Source organism: Nematolebias whitei, unplaced genomic scaffold (assembly GCF_014905685.2).
Source record: "Nematolebias whitei isolate Nwh7 unplaced genomic scaffold, NemWhi1 Nwh_scaf_221, whole genome shotgun sequence".
Classification (NCBI taxonomy): Eukaryota; Metazoa; Chordata; class Actinopteri; order Cyprinodontiformes; family Rivulidae; genus Nematolebias; species Nematolebias whitei.
The window spans coordinates 1-15155 of NW_023618766.1; the positions used below are offsets into that span (position 1 = coordinate 1).

Sequence of the window (15155 nt, forward strand, 5' to 3'; positions counted from 1 at the left end):
TTTCTGATTAACCCAAATATTAGTTTCAAACAAGGAGGCAGGAGAAGTAACAGTTAGGGCTGAGTGTTTCCAGTCAACGAGGAAAAGCCAGAAGCCCCACTGTTTGAGTGTAAGTCAAAACCACCCGACATGTTCTCTACAGGGCTGTGTTTTAAGAAGCTAGTAGGACTTTGATAATTACGGTTGTCTTTTTATAATAGCATTTACAGTTGGTACATTTTGGTCTCTGAAATATTTGGTATTGTACACAGATGGTGCTGAGGGAATCAAAGCCGGTGGAGTTTCAGGGGTGCCAGTGCACCTGTGTGGCAGGTACAGTCCTGTGCAGCCATGTGGCAGCTCTGCTTTTCCAGACGGCTCACTACTCCCAGTTGAAGCTTCCAGCTGTTCCTCCAGTCCTAAGCTGCACAGACACCGAACAGAAGTGGCATAAACCGAGGACAATGGTAACTACATATTGATGACTCTTTATTCCTGCTTATGAATTATAGTTCAATACTGTATTTACATCAATGTTGTTTTTGGATGCAGGGCATAAAACCTGGTCCAGTTAAGGACATGGTCGTCCTGTCAGCAAAACCAAGAGAGAGGAAAATCTTTGAAGGAATTAGGTTTGTTTTAATTTAAAGAACACAGACACATGCACAAACACACACACACACATTTTTAAAATTCATTAAATTTACTATCACAACACATGCACAAGAAGTGCATGTTTTGCTGTTTTATGTGCTTTATACATAAAATGTTATGGTATGGTACTTAAGCTTATGTTGTACTATGCCAGAGATAGGTTAAAAATGCAAATAAGTAATTAATCAAACTTCGTTTTTAAACAAGACAATAACTTTATTGCCTAAAATACAATAACATAGGCTTTATTTAGTATAAATTTCATCATTTGCCTATTAATGTCTTGTTTATGACAAATTTTTATTTTTCTCAACAGAAGCAACTTGTATAAAGGCACTACCAGCCCTCTGCCACTCATCTCGACCCTAAGGATACAGGATGTGTACCGGGGACTTCCAGCTGAAGAAGCGCCAATGATCACCACAATGGCTGTCTCCAACGATGTCCCTCTTGTTGACTCTTTGTTTGGTCCAGTACAAGAGGGAAGTGTTCTGTCATATCAGCTGCCAGCAAAGGTAGTTCCCAGGACCCGTCCACACCAACACGTCCTTTCTCCCCCACAGCTTCCACTCTACAATTACAGGCTTGAACACTCCAGCTGTGCGTATGTATGTTCAGAACAACAGCAACACCATATGATGTCCCTTGAGACAACGTTAGAGATGTCTCACAAAATTGAGAGCAGCACACGGGAGCAGAGCTTCTGTCCAGAGTGGCACCAACTAAGAAAGTGTCGTGTTACTTCAACAAGGTTTAGGGAGGTCTGTCACACCAGGGGTGACAGCTCTTCTGAAAATCTTGCGAAAAGGCTTCTGAGACCCTGCAGTCAAACTGCTGACATGCGTCGGGGGCTTACCCTAGAGCCAACAGCTATAGAGGAGTATTGCAGGGTAAGGGAAGTAAACCACTACCCATGTGGGTTCTTGATACATCCTGAAGCACCATGGATGGGGTCATCACCAGATGGAATTATTTACGATCCTGAGGAGCAACAAGTGTTTGGCCTTTTAGAAATAAAATGCCCAAATGTGACAAGCTATGTGGACTGCTCTTACATAATGATTAGGGATGGTAGGCAGACACTCAAACGTACACACCCATATTACTGGCAAATCCAGGGACAAATGCTAATTTCAGGGTGTGACTGGTGTGACTTTGTCATTTACACAGAAAATGACATGTTTATTGAGAGGGTTCCCCGTGACATGCAAGTACTGCAAACCATAAAACAAAAGGTTGACCATTTCTTTTTTTATTTTTACCTCAGCGCTTGCCTGGCAAATTAAGGTAACATAGTCAAATTTTAACCTTTGCATATATGATTGAAAATACTGTTAATACTTGTGTCATGTTCCTTCCATTTATATTATTTTTAAGCAGTTAGATTTATGTATTTCTCTTTAAGGTCAGATACAATTTATTCTGTTTGAAATTAGCTATTAGGCTGTTATAATCATACCCTCTTTGTGAACTGTGTTTTTCTGTTTCAACAGTTTGCATTCACTAGATGAGTGGCATTTTTTGAAAAAATAAAATAAAATAAAATAAATTTTTTCATTTCAGTTTTATTAGTACTGTATTTCAATATCCCACTTGATGGCTTGACTTATATGAAAAATGTTATAAAAGAACTGATTTAATGGAAAAAGTTCAGAGAAATTGAAATATTTATGACAGTGATTTAATTTTATTGTAAGTACAAAAAAACAAAATCAAACATAGATATACAGCATATTTTCCTGCTGTTAATCAGATGTCAGGCTTCTTTGCCCAGGCCTTTACTAGTGGGCCATTTTCATAATTTGTGAGTAGACAAGCAACAGTGAACAGTTGGTTGATTATACCAAAAACACCTAGGGGAATTTCAGAGTCAAGTAACTTGTGCTCTTTGACCCGGCGAATGAGGCGCTCCACATGCACCCTGAGACGTGCTATGTCCTGGGTCTCTCTAACATCCTCAGCAGACATCTGAGACCTGCCAGACAGAAATGCTGGCCTGTAAACTTTGCAGGGAACAATGTCATCAATAAGAAAGCCCCTGTCCACCATAACAGCCATCCCTGGTTTTAACAGCGTGATGAGACCAGATTCACGGGTGATCTGCTTGTCACTGATAGACCCGGCATACAGTCCAGAGATGAATGTCACTGCCCCATGAGGTGCAATCCCAATCAGCCCTTTCAGAGTGCAGTGGGATTTATAAGATGAAAACACCTCACTCTGGAGGAGAGGGGAAGATGGGCACTGACACCTCAGCTCAGTGCAGTCAAGGATGACTGTAGTGTCAGGGTAGTGTTTGAAGTCTGCCGGTAGATGTTTTCGTATATGTTCCTCCGGTATCCAGATCCTAATTGAACCTAAGACTGTAAATAAGAAATTGCTCCATGTTGTGATGATCCTGCTGACAGTGGACTGATGGACACCGTACCGGTCAGCAAGATCACGTTGCTTGGATCCAAGGGCAAGGTAATTTAAAAACATGAAAAACTCATCGATGGGCTGCAAAGTACAAGTTGATGGAGTGGAGTCGAGGGCAGTTCCTCTCTGTCCTTGGCGAACACTGACCATGGATGGCAGAGAGGGCTCAATCATGCCCCAGAAATGCATCAGAAGGTCATATGATGCAAACCTGAAAAAAAAACATACCATAACAATTAGTGTCCATGTTAAACTACACAGCATACTTAAAAATAAATTCAACCCCAGGCACTGTGCTGTAATACTGTAATTAATTTAGAATATAAATACTTATATGGAAGATTGGTATTAGTTATTTGTCATGTTACATTATTCATAGATGACTGTTGTTTGAATTGATATTTTGAGTTAATTTTGTTTTAAAGAAGGGGCTGATATGATAAGATTATTTCTTCTGCTACCTTTCATTTTATGTATTTTTTTCATGTGGTTTTGTAAATTGTTTTTTTTGGGCTTTAAGTATGAAATGAACACAAAAAATTAAAATAAATGAAATGTATACATACACACAAATAATATACCTAGGCACATAGACACACACACACACACACATTAAATATAGAGAGAGACAGAGAGAGAGCGAACTTAATTCAAACTGAATTTTTCGCTTTAGCATAGAACTCGTGAAAAGGTTTTCTAAAATAATTTTATACTCTGTGTAACACAAACGCGCGCGCATCCCCCTCCTCACACACACACACACACACACACCTACCTTGTGAAGAATCTAATGTCCTTGTCGGAGGATGCAAAACGGTGAATGCCGAATCGCTGCCTCAGCGTCAGGCTCTCAACCTGTTCCCGTAGCTGGCGGACTTCCTCCCGGAGATTATTATTTTCCTCCAGCACTGAATCCACAACTGCAGGGTCTGGACTAGCAGCATAATCGTGATCCTTATGGGTGTCTACACTGGCTGTTGTATTATCTTCCTCCTCGCTGTCCTCTGGAGGTGGTCTTTTCCTTCTCTCCCAAACCGCGGGTCTTGGTGGTGGAAGGGAGTAATTATTCCATTCAAACAAAGCAGGTGTACAGCTCCCTTTTTTAACATCCGTCTTCCCTTTTCGGATACTGGCTCTTGAATGTCCTCAGGTTTGAAATGCCGACTACAAACGCGGGTGTGAACTTTTAAAGCTAAGTTTTCCCTGCGGATAGCCACGGTCCATTGTCGCCTTAACTCCTCATCGGCAGGAAAATGGAAAAAACTAACTACTCTATTGTACCTACTGGTTAGTGGACACAACGGCACACAACAGAACTGACTTGCAGTGCCAGTAGATCGCAGACGCTTTCCGTTTTGAGTCTTTTTCATGGTTACTACTAGTAGCTTATGCTAAAAACAACTGCAGTGGATAGGAGCCGGAAGTGATGGACCCTTCTGAAATTTTAACGGAAGTACGTCACCACTGACATGAAAATCGTAATGGGCGACTTGAACGCCAAAGTGGGAAGTGACAACACAAACAGAGAACTCATCATGGGCAGGCATGGCGTAGGAACCTGCAACGAGAACGGAGAGCTGTTTACAGATTTCTGTTCATTCAACGACCTCGTCATAGGGGGCACCATCTACCCACATAAGAAGATCCACAAGACAACGTGGACTTCACCAGATGGAAAGACTGATAACCAGATAGACCACTTCACCATAGACCGCAAGTGGAGACGGAGTGTGATGGATGTCAGAGCAAGGCGCGGCGCCGACGCAGCCTCAGACCATCAGTTGCTTGTGGCAACAGTGAAGACCAAGCTGCGATCCTTCTGTGACTCATCCGGCAGACCACATCACAAGTTCAATATACAGTTTTTGAAAGACAGTAAGAAGAAAGAAGAGTTCAATTGTGATGTCAAGAACAAGTTCGAAGCGCTAGCAGATCTGGTTGAAGAGACAGTAGAGAACCACTGGGCTGAACTACAGAAGACCTGGAAGACCGCTTGCACCAATGTTCTGGGGAAGAAGGAGAGGGAGCAGAAAGAATGGCTGTCACAAGAAACGTGGAAGAAGATTGAAAAGAGGAGAGAACTAAAGCAGCAGATAAACAGATGTCAGGACCAACAAGAGAAGTCAGAACTTAGAGCAGCGTACTGGGAATCGAACCGAGAAGTGAAGAGGAGTGCCAGACAAGACAAGAGAGAGTTTGTACACAGCTTGACAGAGGAGGCAGAGACAGTAGCAAGTCAAAACAACATGAAGAGACTATACGAAATAACACGTGCCTTGTCAGGAAAGAACTTCAACCCAAGCAAGCCAGTCAAGGACAAGAACGGAAGAACCGCCACAAGCGATGCAGACCAGAGGACACGATGGGTGGAGCACTTCGAAGAAGTTTTGAATCGACCACCACCAGCAGTGACTCCTGACATACCTCCAGCGGAGGACCCCCTTCGTGTCAACACCAGCCCACCAACCAAGGCAGAGATCACCAAGGCTATCAAGTCCTTGAAGAACGGCAAGGCAGCAGGTCCTGACGGCATCCCTCCAGAAGCTCTCAAGGCAGACGCGGCAGCAGCAGCAGAGATGTTACATCCTCTCCTACTGAAGATCTGGGAGGAGGAGCAGGTACCTGCCGACTGGAAGTTAGGCTACCTCGTGAAGCTGCCCAAGAAAGGTGACCTTTCCCAGTGCGGCAACTGGCGAGGAATCATGCTGCTGTCCATCCCCAGCAAGGTGCTGACCAGAATCATCCTGGAGAGATTGAAAGAGGCACTAGACATTAGACTTAGAACAGAGCAGGCAGGATTTAGGCAAGACAGTTCATGTACGGACCACATCGCCACCCTGCGCATTATCATCGAGCAGTCCATCGAATGGCAGTCTCCGCTGTACACGACCTTCGTCGACTTCGAGAAAGCCTTCGACAGCGTCGACAGGGAGACCATTTGGAGGTTGATGCAGCACTACGGAATCCCACAGAAGCTCATCAGCATCATCCAACAGTTATATGAAGATTCATCCTGCCAGATCATCCATAACGGGAAGCTGACAAACCCCTTCACAGTGAAGACCGGAGTGAGGCAAGGCTGTATGCTGTCACCGACAATCTTCCTGATCGTCATGGACTGGATCATGAGGAGAGCAACAGAGGGCACCAACACCGGCATCCAGTGGACCTTCACCAAAAAATTGGAGGACCTGGACTTTGCGGACGACATCACCCTTCTGTCCCACACGCTACAGCATGCACAGTCCAAGCTCATTCGTCTCGCCGAGGAAGCAAACAAGACCGGCCTGAAGATTAACACCAGGAAAACAGAGGTGATGCGACTGAACAACAAGAAGAAAGAACCATTGCAGCTGCAGGGAGAAGACATCAAGGAAGCTGACCGCTTCGTTTACCTTGGAAGTGTGGTCAGCACAGACGGCGGCGCAGATGAAGATGTTAGGAGCCGGATCAACAAAGCAAGGCTCGCCTTCAACACTCTGCGACCCATCTGGAACTCCAAAGCCTTATCCCAGCGCAGCAAGATCCGCATCTTCAACACCAACGTGAAAGCAGTCCTACTGTATGGGTCCGAGACATGGCGAGTAACCAACATCATCACCAACAAGATCCAGACTTTCATAAACAAGTGTCTGAGACACATTCTCAACATCAGGTGGCCTGAGAAGATCTCCAACACAGAACTATGGGAAAAAACCAGCCAAAGCCCGGTCAGTGAAGCCATCAAAAAGAGAAAGTGGGGCTGGATAGGCCATACCTTGAGAAAGCCAGCAGAAAACATCACAAGGCAAGCCTTGGACTGGAACCCACAAGGAAAAAGGAAAGTGGGGAGACCAAAGCAGACGTGGAGAAGATCTGTTGAGAGTGAAGCGAAGGCCGCCGGAGTGACGTGGACCCAGCTGAAGAGAGCCGCCCAAAACAGAGTTCGTTGGCGGGGTGTTGTTGCAGCCCTATGCTCCACCAGGAGTCTACAGGAATAGAAGTAGAAGAAGACGTCACCACTACCCGTGGCATATAGTCTATTCAGTGAGCACCAAATGAAGCTGCACGTGGGACTTAATCAGGCGCGAGGGTGTAGTATGTCAAGGACAGCTTTGCTGTGGACACACGGTCCCACCAAATGTGTTATTTAAAACACGTACGGTCCCACCAAATGTAGTAAAATGTGGGGTGCAGCTTTGCTGTACCTTCACTACTAATTATTTAAATATAACGGGTTCTTTCTTTTTCGAGTTAAATTAATGCCATGTGACCGAGATATTGTGAGGGTTGTTTAATCAGTGACAAGAGACGTTAATTTTCTTTGACCCATCAGAATAAATGCGGTCATTTATTTAACAGAATCAAAATTTAACATCAAAACATTGTACACTTGATTAGCTGATCTGGTTCTGATTAATAAAACTTGGCACGCTTTACTAATATGACAACAGGACATTTCTGAAGGCATCTGGATTGATTACTGGCGAAGTAGAAAATTTTAAGGAAGGAATGAGAAGTTTAAAGGGAGATAGATGAAGGAAGGTGTATGTTTCGTTGACCAGAATTAGCACGCTTCTTTCAACACCAGCTCAAACCTCTGGTACACTTCAGGACGTGCAGAGACTTCATTACCTTAGACGGGGGATACCTCCACTCCGGAACAGGAGTCCATTAGTACGATCCTTTTACAGTGTCTCCGGTAAGGGTGATTGGGCATCGTCAGAAGTCGTGCGGTTCACTCCGTCCAACAGACAAGCTTCCTTCGAAATTGTAGGGCATTACACCCGGGTCAGTTCACAGCAAGGTGCTGTGACCCACTGGGATGGACGGACCATCGTCTCACGGTCCAATCCATCAGCTATTGATTGAATCTGAAAGTTCCTTAAGAATTTCCAGGAAGACTGGAGTCAAGAAGACTCCATAGTCAGAGATTCCACTGAGAGGTGGAAGACTCCGGGAAGACTCATAAGAGTCGAGAAGACTGAAGAAGAACTCAAGACTGAGTTGACTGAATAGTTCCAGGAAGTGTGGACTTTTAAAGAGTTCTCACTTCCGGTCACTTAGGACTTCCTGATTAGTTGAAACAACCAACAGGGGGGTGGTTTCAGTGATGTCAGAGGATTATTAAAAGTCAAGAAGACAGCAGGAATATTTAGGAACGTTTAGTACAGACAGAGAAATGTTTATGAAGAGGTGAGACAACTTTGCAGGTGCCAGCTTCTTATTTACTGTCTGAGAGTTTTTTTTTTAAAAAAGCACATCGTTCAAAAACTGGCTTTCTGACTTTTAACCGAGATCCTTGACTTTTAACCGAGATCAAATCCACTCATTCAGACAGACGATCAAGATGCACAATTACTTTGTAAATAGACATTTAACTTGATTTCTAAGTTTAAATGAGGTTTAAAAATCATTAATACTGTTTCACAGTTGATTTAAAATGAGTGGTTCACTTCAACATTTAGAAATGATATGAACTAAACACACTTTTGAATGTCAAGATATTGTAAAATAGTAATGATAATATAAAAAGAAGAGTGTTCATTCAATTGATTAATTCAGGATACAATTAAATAGTCTACAGATGAGACATTTTGTATTTCTGGATTCAAATCAATGAAATAACAGTTCCTGTCCCATGAGGGTCTTCAGAGGCAGGTTTTGGTCGGAGGCCTAGTTCACTACAAGGGTATCACTACCGTTCCACGGGAGGTGGGTGTGACAAAAAAGGGGTGATGTTTTAGACGCCTCATTGAGCGCTGAATCGTACGTCGACATCTCCGCCATATTAGATGTGGCAAAAGTGAAAGCAAAATGTGGCAAAAGCGCTGAAAACTGTAGTCCGTGCCCTCCGGCTGTGTGAGCCCCACCCCCGGTCCATATAAATTACCTTGAGACCGGGCAATCGGCTCCCATTTTTTCTTCAGCCAGCTAGCTAGCACTGTCAGAAGAACGAAGAAGGGAAAGATGTCCAGCTTTGACCTGCACAACTTTTGCTAAGGATGCCTGGGTCTCCGCCACGCCAACCTCCTGCCGTCCCAGTGAGCTCTTCCTCCCCGAGGAGAAGCAGAGACGAGCAGCCTTGTTCAAGGTAGGTGCCGAGGAGTGTTTTTCCGTGGCGGGCCGCTACTCGCTGGACGACGCCACCGCCTTTTCTAATGTTTTTTCCTCTCGGTGAATCGGATGATTCCCTCGAAAAAGGCGTTGTTGGCAGCAGCTCCGCTGAGTGTTTGTCTGTGGTGGGCCGCCACTCACTGGACAACACCATCACCTTTTCTAACGTTTTTTCCTCTCGGTGAATCGGATGATTCCTTCGACAAAGGCGATGCGGGCAGCAGCTCCGCTGAGTGTTTTTCCGTGGCGGGATGCTATGCGCGGGACGACGCCACGCCTTTCTTTGATGCAGAGTCACGCAGTGAATCGAATGATTCCTCCGAGAAAGGTGATGCTGGAAACAACCTCGCTGCCCCTTCCCTCCTGGAGAGCATAGTGACGGAAGAAGAGCGGTCGAGCGGATGCTCAGCCACCTCGGGTCTTCCCACGTTAGCGACCACACTGCCCCCAGCCGTCGGCGCCCTCCTCTCGGAGCTGCCCGGCATAATCCAGGAGGCTGCTAACACAAAGGGACTTTCTGTCCCTCGCCTCCCTCCGCCCTGATCGGATGATCTGGCGGGAAGGTTTGGCTCCACCCAGGCTCATTGCCCTGATCCCATCTGGCCTTGCTGTCCAGCTGTGACGTCACACTGGAACGAGGCTGCAACTGGGCCTGGCAAGCTGAAGACATCCGTCTCTACCTTCGCCTCCATCTCTAGAGTGGAAGGTTTTACCGATTTGTGTTTTTTCCTCGGTTCTCCCCCTGGAGCCAAGCCTTGCGGAGGCGCTTGGGGCAAAAGCTTCCAGGATGGACCAGCAACCTGTCCCTCCAGGGAAGCATGACCAGATGGTGACAAAGGTCTCCAACCGAGCTCACCAGTGCTCATTCCAGATGGCTGCGGCGAACAGCAACGTCACCCTGCTGGCCTACAGCATCTCTAAGAGGCTGGAAGAAGCAGACCTGCTGGAGGAGACGAAGAGCTCTCTCTGTAAAGCAGCTGACGTCATCTTAAACATGTGCGCCACCTCTGCGTTCTGCCTGTCCTGCATCGCTGCCTGGATGACCATGATCCAGAGGACCACTTTGCCCCGCTTCTTGCCATCCCTGTCTGAGAGGCTGCAGAAAGACCTGCTAGAGGGCCCCATCACCCCAGAGGCGCTGTTCGGGGCCAACTTCAGGACCATCCTTGAGAAATTGCAGAGGTCCGAGGAGGTCTCAGAGACTGTACACCATCTGGTGACGTCACAGTCCTCCTCCCGCCCCTCCAGCTGCTGGAGCAACCGCCTTGGCCAACAACTGCAGCAGAGGCACTCCACAGCTGTGGCAGCGACTTCACGCTCCGCTCTTCCACTGGCCCCCTCCACCAGGGAACAGCTCCTTGAGGGGAATGTGTGTGTTTTTTTTTTTTACAATGTATGTTTTGAAATAAAACTGAAACATCTCTTAAAGTAAAGTTTCATCTGATTCCAGCCTGACTGTCTAATCAACTGATCTCACAGCTGCCTCTCTTAACACATTCCCCACACAGAACGAGCCGGTAACTTCTAAACAGCGTTTTAAATGGCACTGCAGTTCGGGAAATATCACAAACACTTGTCTGCCACGTTAGCTAAAAATTATGTTTTTTTCAGCAAATCGAGTCTGGTAAAATCCCTTGTTCTCAGCCAGAGCCCGTTTATATTTTCTGCTGTTTTCTGCCCACTCACTGCGCAGCGGGAGTAAATATGTTTCTCCACAACAGCTGCAGCCTCCACCGAAATGGTGTTTCACTCAGAAAGCGCTCACGCCTCCTCTCAGTGCGACGGCTCACCTCAGCTCTAACGTGAGACCGGAGCTTGGGCTCAGCACAGAGGCACACATACAGCATTTTTCTGTCGGAGCACCCCCCCCCCCCCCCCCCGGGTTCCCTCCGGAGAACCTCCGGAGTGGGTGATGGCAGTAAGGGGTTTTTTTTAGTCTGGTTGACGTTCATGAGAAACATGACACAACATAAAATGCGTGCCTGCTCTTTGAGCGTTACTCAGAGTGGCAGCGAGTGTGTTCCCTGGACAGATGGACGGACCGTCTGATCAGCAGGGGTTACACGCTGCAGTTCGCAGCTCAACCCCCACTGTTCAGAGGGATTATAGAGATGGTTCTGTCTTCTCCAGAACAGAGCTCGTCTCTTCAGTCAGAAGTTCAGGAATTTCTGGCGAAAAACGTGATTTCCAGAGTTCCCAACGGAGAGGAAAATACTGTTTTTTTTCCTCCCACTACTTCCTGGTTCTGAAAAAAAAACGGAGGGATGAGACCCATTCTCAACCAGTTCATGTTCAACAATTCGATCATGGGGAGACAATTTGACATGACGACAATCAAACAGCTGCTGGAGAACTTCACCAGAACGACTGGTTCACTTTCAAAAATCTGAAGGGCGCATTTTTTCACTTTTCCATCATTTTGAAACACCCCACGCACGTTCTCGAAATGCGCGGAGACGGCTCTGCAGTTATTACACATGACAGGAATGAGAATTCTTTTTATCTGGACAATCTGCTTTTATTAGCTCCGTCCAGATGGGAAGCAGTCGCACAGACCAAAACGCTAGTGTTACACCTGGGGTTTTCTATAAACGGAAAAAGTTCAGTTCGTCCATCCCAGATGATTGTTTATCTAGAAGTGGAGCTAAACTTAACCACAATGAGAGCCCGTTTATCACAGCTGAGAGCCGAAGCTCTGTCAGCTCAGTTCCACCGTGTCAAACCCTGCAGCATAGTGACAGTTCTACCTGTCATGCGACTCCTGGGACAATGTCAGTGGCCCACATCGTTGTTCCGCTGGGCCTACTTCACATGAGACATCTTCAGAGATGGTTTGCCCGCCTGCGCATAGGTCCTGTGCACCAGAAGAGGCGGATTATCTTTGTCCCCCCCCCCCTCTGTGAGAACCAATCTGAATCACTGGGGAAACCCCCTCATTCTGTCAGAGGGAGTTCCCATCAGCAGGCCTACGTCACACGTCTCAGTTTTCACAGACGTGTTCCTGTCAAGCTGCGAGGAATGTGTCTGTCCCAAGCAGTGGGAGCACAATGGCTGGACCACATATCGCTTCACATAAGTGTGATAGAATGTTTCACGGTCTGAAACATGACTCAGCATTTTGCTCCCTGCTGCGGGATCAGCATGTTCTGATCCACACAGACAACAAAGTGACGGCAGTTTACATAAACCGTCAGGGAGACATGCGCTCAGGTCAATTGTTGTCCTCCAGGCAAGAAGAGCAATCAGGAGTTACCCAGAAGTAGGTCAGCATCTTTGGGTCTGGCCGCTGAACGGATCCGTTTAGAAAAGATGGGCCTCCCACAGGATGTAGTGTAGAATCGATTCCGATTTTTGGTGTCACAGTTCGATTCAAAATAGATTTTTCGATTCATAAACGATTTTTCTGTTGAAATGGTCATGAATTTTGTTTCAGTTATGTAATTGACAAGATGAAAAGGTTAACAGCAATGTAAACAAATAGGACATTTATTTAAAACACTAATTTTAGGTTATTTACTGTATCAAATCTTTGTTTACATCATTTTATATTTATACCAAAAAACAGTAACAAATATAGGAGTGCATAAAATTCTGTAACTTAAATTACCAGTATTAGGTTAGCTTAGCTGCCTGGCTTTTTTTAAAATTAAAATAAAAATCTAGGAACAAATCATCCATCCATCCATTATCTTTACCCATTTCTTTCTTTTCAGGTCATGGGTATCACTGGTGCCCATATCCAGCCATAACTGTGTGAGAGGTGGGGGACACCTGGACAGATCTCAAGTCCATCATAGAAATAATTCAAATTATATGAATACAAAAGTAAACAGACTTCAGCCTACCATAGTACATTAACCTTTAACTCAAAATAAAATACAGACTTCACAGTTTTTTTAACCATATTGCTCTAACATTTGCTATATTTTCAAAACTTAACCTAATATGAAATATACAGATTTGGTACTCATAACCATATTGATTCATATTTGGTCAGTCTTTAACAAAATTTCAACACATGAGCAAGTCTGCACAAAAACTCTTCTGAACTGTAATTTATAAACCAAAATAAATTGTATCATTTAGAACAGAATCCAAGTGATGTGTCTCATCTGGCCTCTCTTCAACCTGTTAAAAAGACAAATTACATTAAGTTTGTTGTACAACTTGTCTATAAGTTTTAGTATAATTTGAGAAAAAACTGTTGCCTTCGAGCTGCAGCTGCATCAGAGCTTCTCCTACGTCATTTTTTGTTTCTTGATGGAGTTGTGGTGCAGCTTTATTGCTAGGGCTGGACGATATCTCAATATTTTTTAAATATAGAGATAATTTTTTGTGATATAAGTTGAGACTATCTCGATATAAAATGATATAACAAAGTCCATGCTCAATAATCCAGGTATACATTTCAACATTTTTCAGTCAGGTCATGTGGACAGTTTCTTTTTTTGTGCTGATTAACGTTTCGCCTTCAATCCGGAAGGCTTCATCAGTCAAGGAAGCACACGACACAAAACTGATTCTTCCCCCAACAGCTTACTCCAAAGTGGAACAAAGCAGTTTTGTTGGTGCTAAGATGTTATCTTTGGTACGCCCCCTCCTCCATTAACAATCATGTGGTTTCAATGTTCAAGTATTTTTAGCAACAAGAAAGTTCATAAATTGTCATTTATAACAGCAACCTTCATAATGAGCAAGTTGATTCTCCATGATAAAACTCCTAAAGATTGACAAGTAATCGTTAAATTCATCCATTCATTATCTTTTACCCACTTCTTCCATTTTTGGGTCACTGGGGTCGCTAGTGCGTGCCCATGTCCAGCAATCACTGTGCGAGGGGCGGGGTACACCCTGGACGGGTCGCAAGTTCATCACAAGGCCATATAGGGACAAACGAGACAAACATACATTCACTCTCTCACTCACACCTAGGGAGAATTTAGAGTTACCATTCAGCCTAACATGCATGTTTTTGGTCTGTGGGAGGAAACCGAAGTACCCAGAGAAAACCCACGCATGCACAGAGAGAACATGCAAACTGTACCCAGAAAGGCCCCCGGACCGGGATTTGAACCAGAGACCTGCTCGCTGATGTAGATGAACATATGCTGATATATTCATAAATTAAACGGATTCTTTCATTTTTCTGGACTGTATATAACGTGCATCTGAATCTAATAAGATGTTGATATAAAAATATGTTTTATAAGGTGTTAAGTTGCCTTTATGCCTATTCAAACATATACATTTTGTGTGTGTTACTTTTCAGAATTATGTTTTAAATGTCATAAAGACAAAAGGGTGGAATGATATAAAAAATGTTTTATATGGTGTTAGCTTGCCTTTATGCCTATTCAAACATATACATTTTGTGTGTGTGTTACTTTTTAATGCTTTTATGTCAATTAGAACTTATACTCACTTTTGATGCTTCTTATCTGCTTTTTAGTCAGGCCTGTGCTGCAGATGTGTTTTGGAGTAATTAAAGTTCTCTGGGGATGCTCTAGCCAGAGGATTGGGCCCAATCCTAAGGTTACAGTGACCCAGGTTTTGAAGGACATGTTTATGAAACCATCACTCTGTTGCACAGACTACTTTGATGAAGGAAAAACAGATTTAATTAAATCTGTTCTCCTGGCAATCATCAAAACTTGCTTTGATCTGCTCTCACGCGATCAGGGAAGCCTTTATAAGAAATGTATCAGACACAGAGAGTTAGAAGTCTTGCTCTGGACCAGCGCGCGGTGCCAGGCAGTGTGATTGAGTTCTGTCATTGGATCGAAAGGCTTCCCGATCATTTTGTCACGGTGAGAGATACTCATATCAATTTGTGTGTTAAGAGTGTACAAGGGTACATGACTTTTTTTGCTTGGCTGTTTTTTTCTTGTGGCAGATTAATAAATGACAAATATTATTCTAGCAAGTTACAGTCTGTGTGTCATTTTTTCCATCGTCTGAATATCTGTGCTGATCGTTCACGAACCTTTGATAAAGAATTTCACAATACA

At 44.5% G+C, this 15155-nt stretch overlaps 1 long non-coding RNA gene across 1 annotated transcript; it reads left to right on the forward strand.

Moving 5' to 3' along the window:
* Positions 1-56: 56 nt before the first annotated feature.
* LOC119429259 lies at positions 57-1571 on the forward strand. The gene is made up of 4 exons (XR_005187752.1): positions 57-109; positions 252-446; positions 532-611; positions 950-1571. It is a non-coding gene; the product is annotated as an uncharacterized LOC119429259 (long non-coding RNA).
* Positions 1572-15155: the final 13584 nt, after the last annotated feature.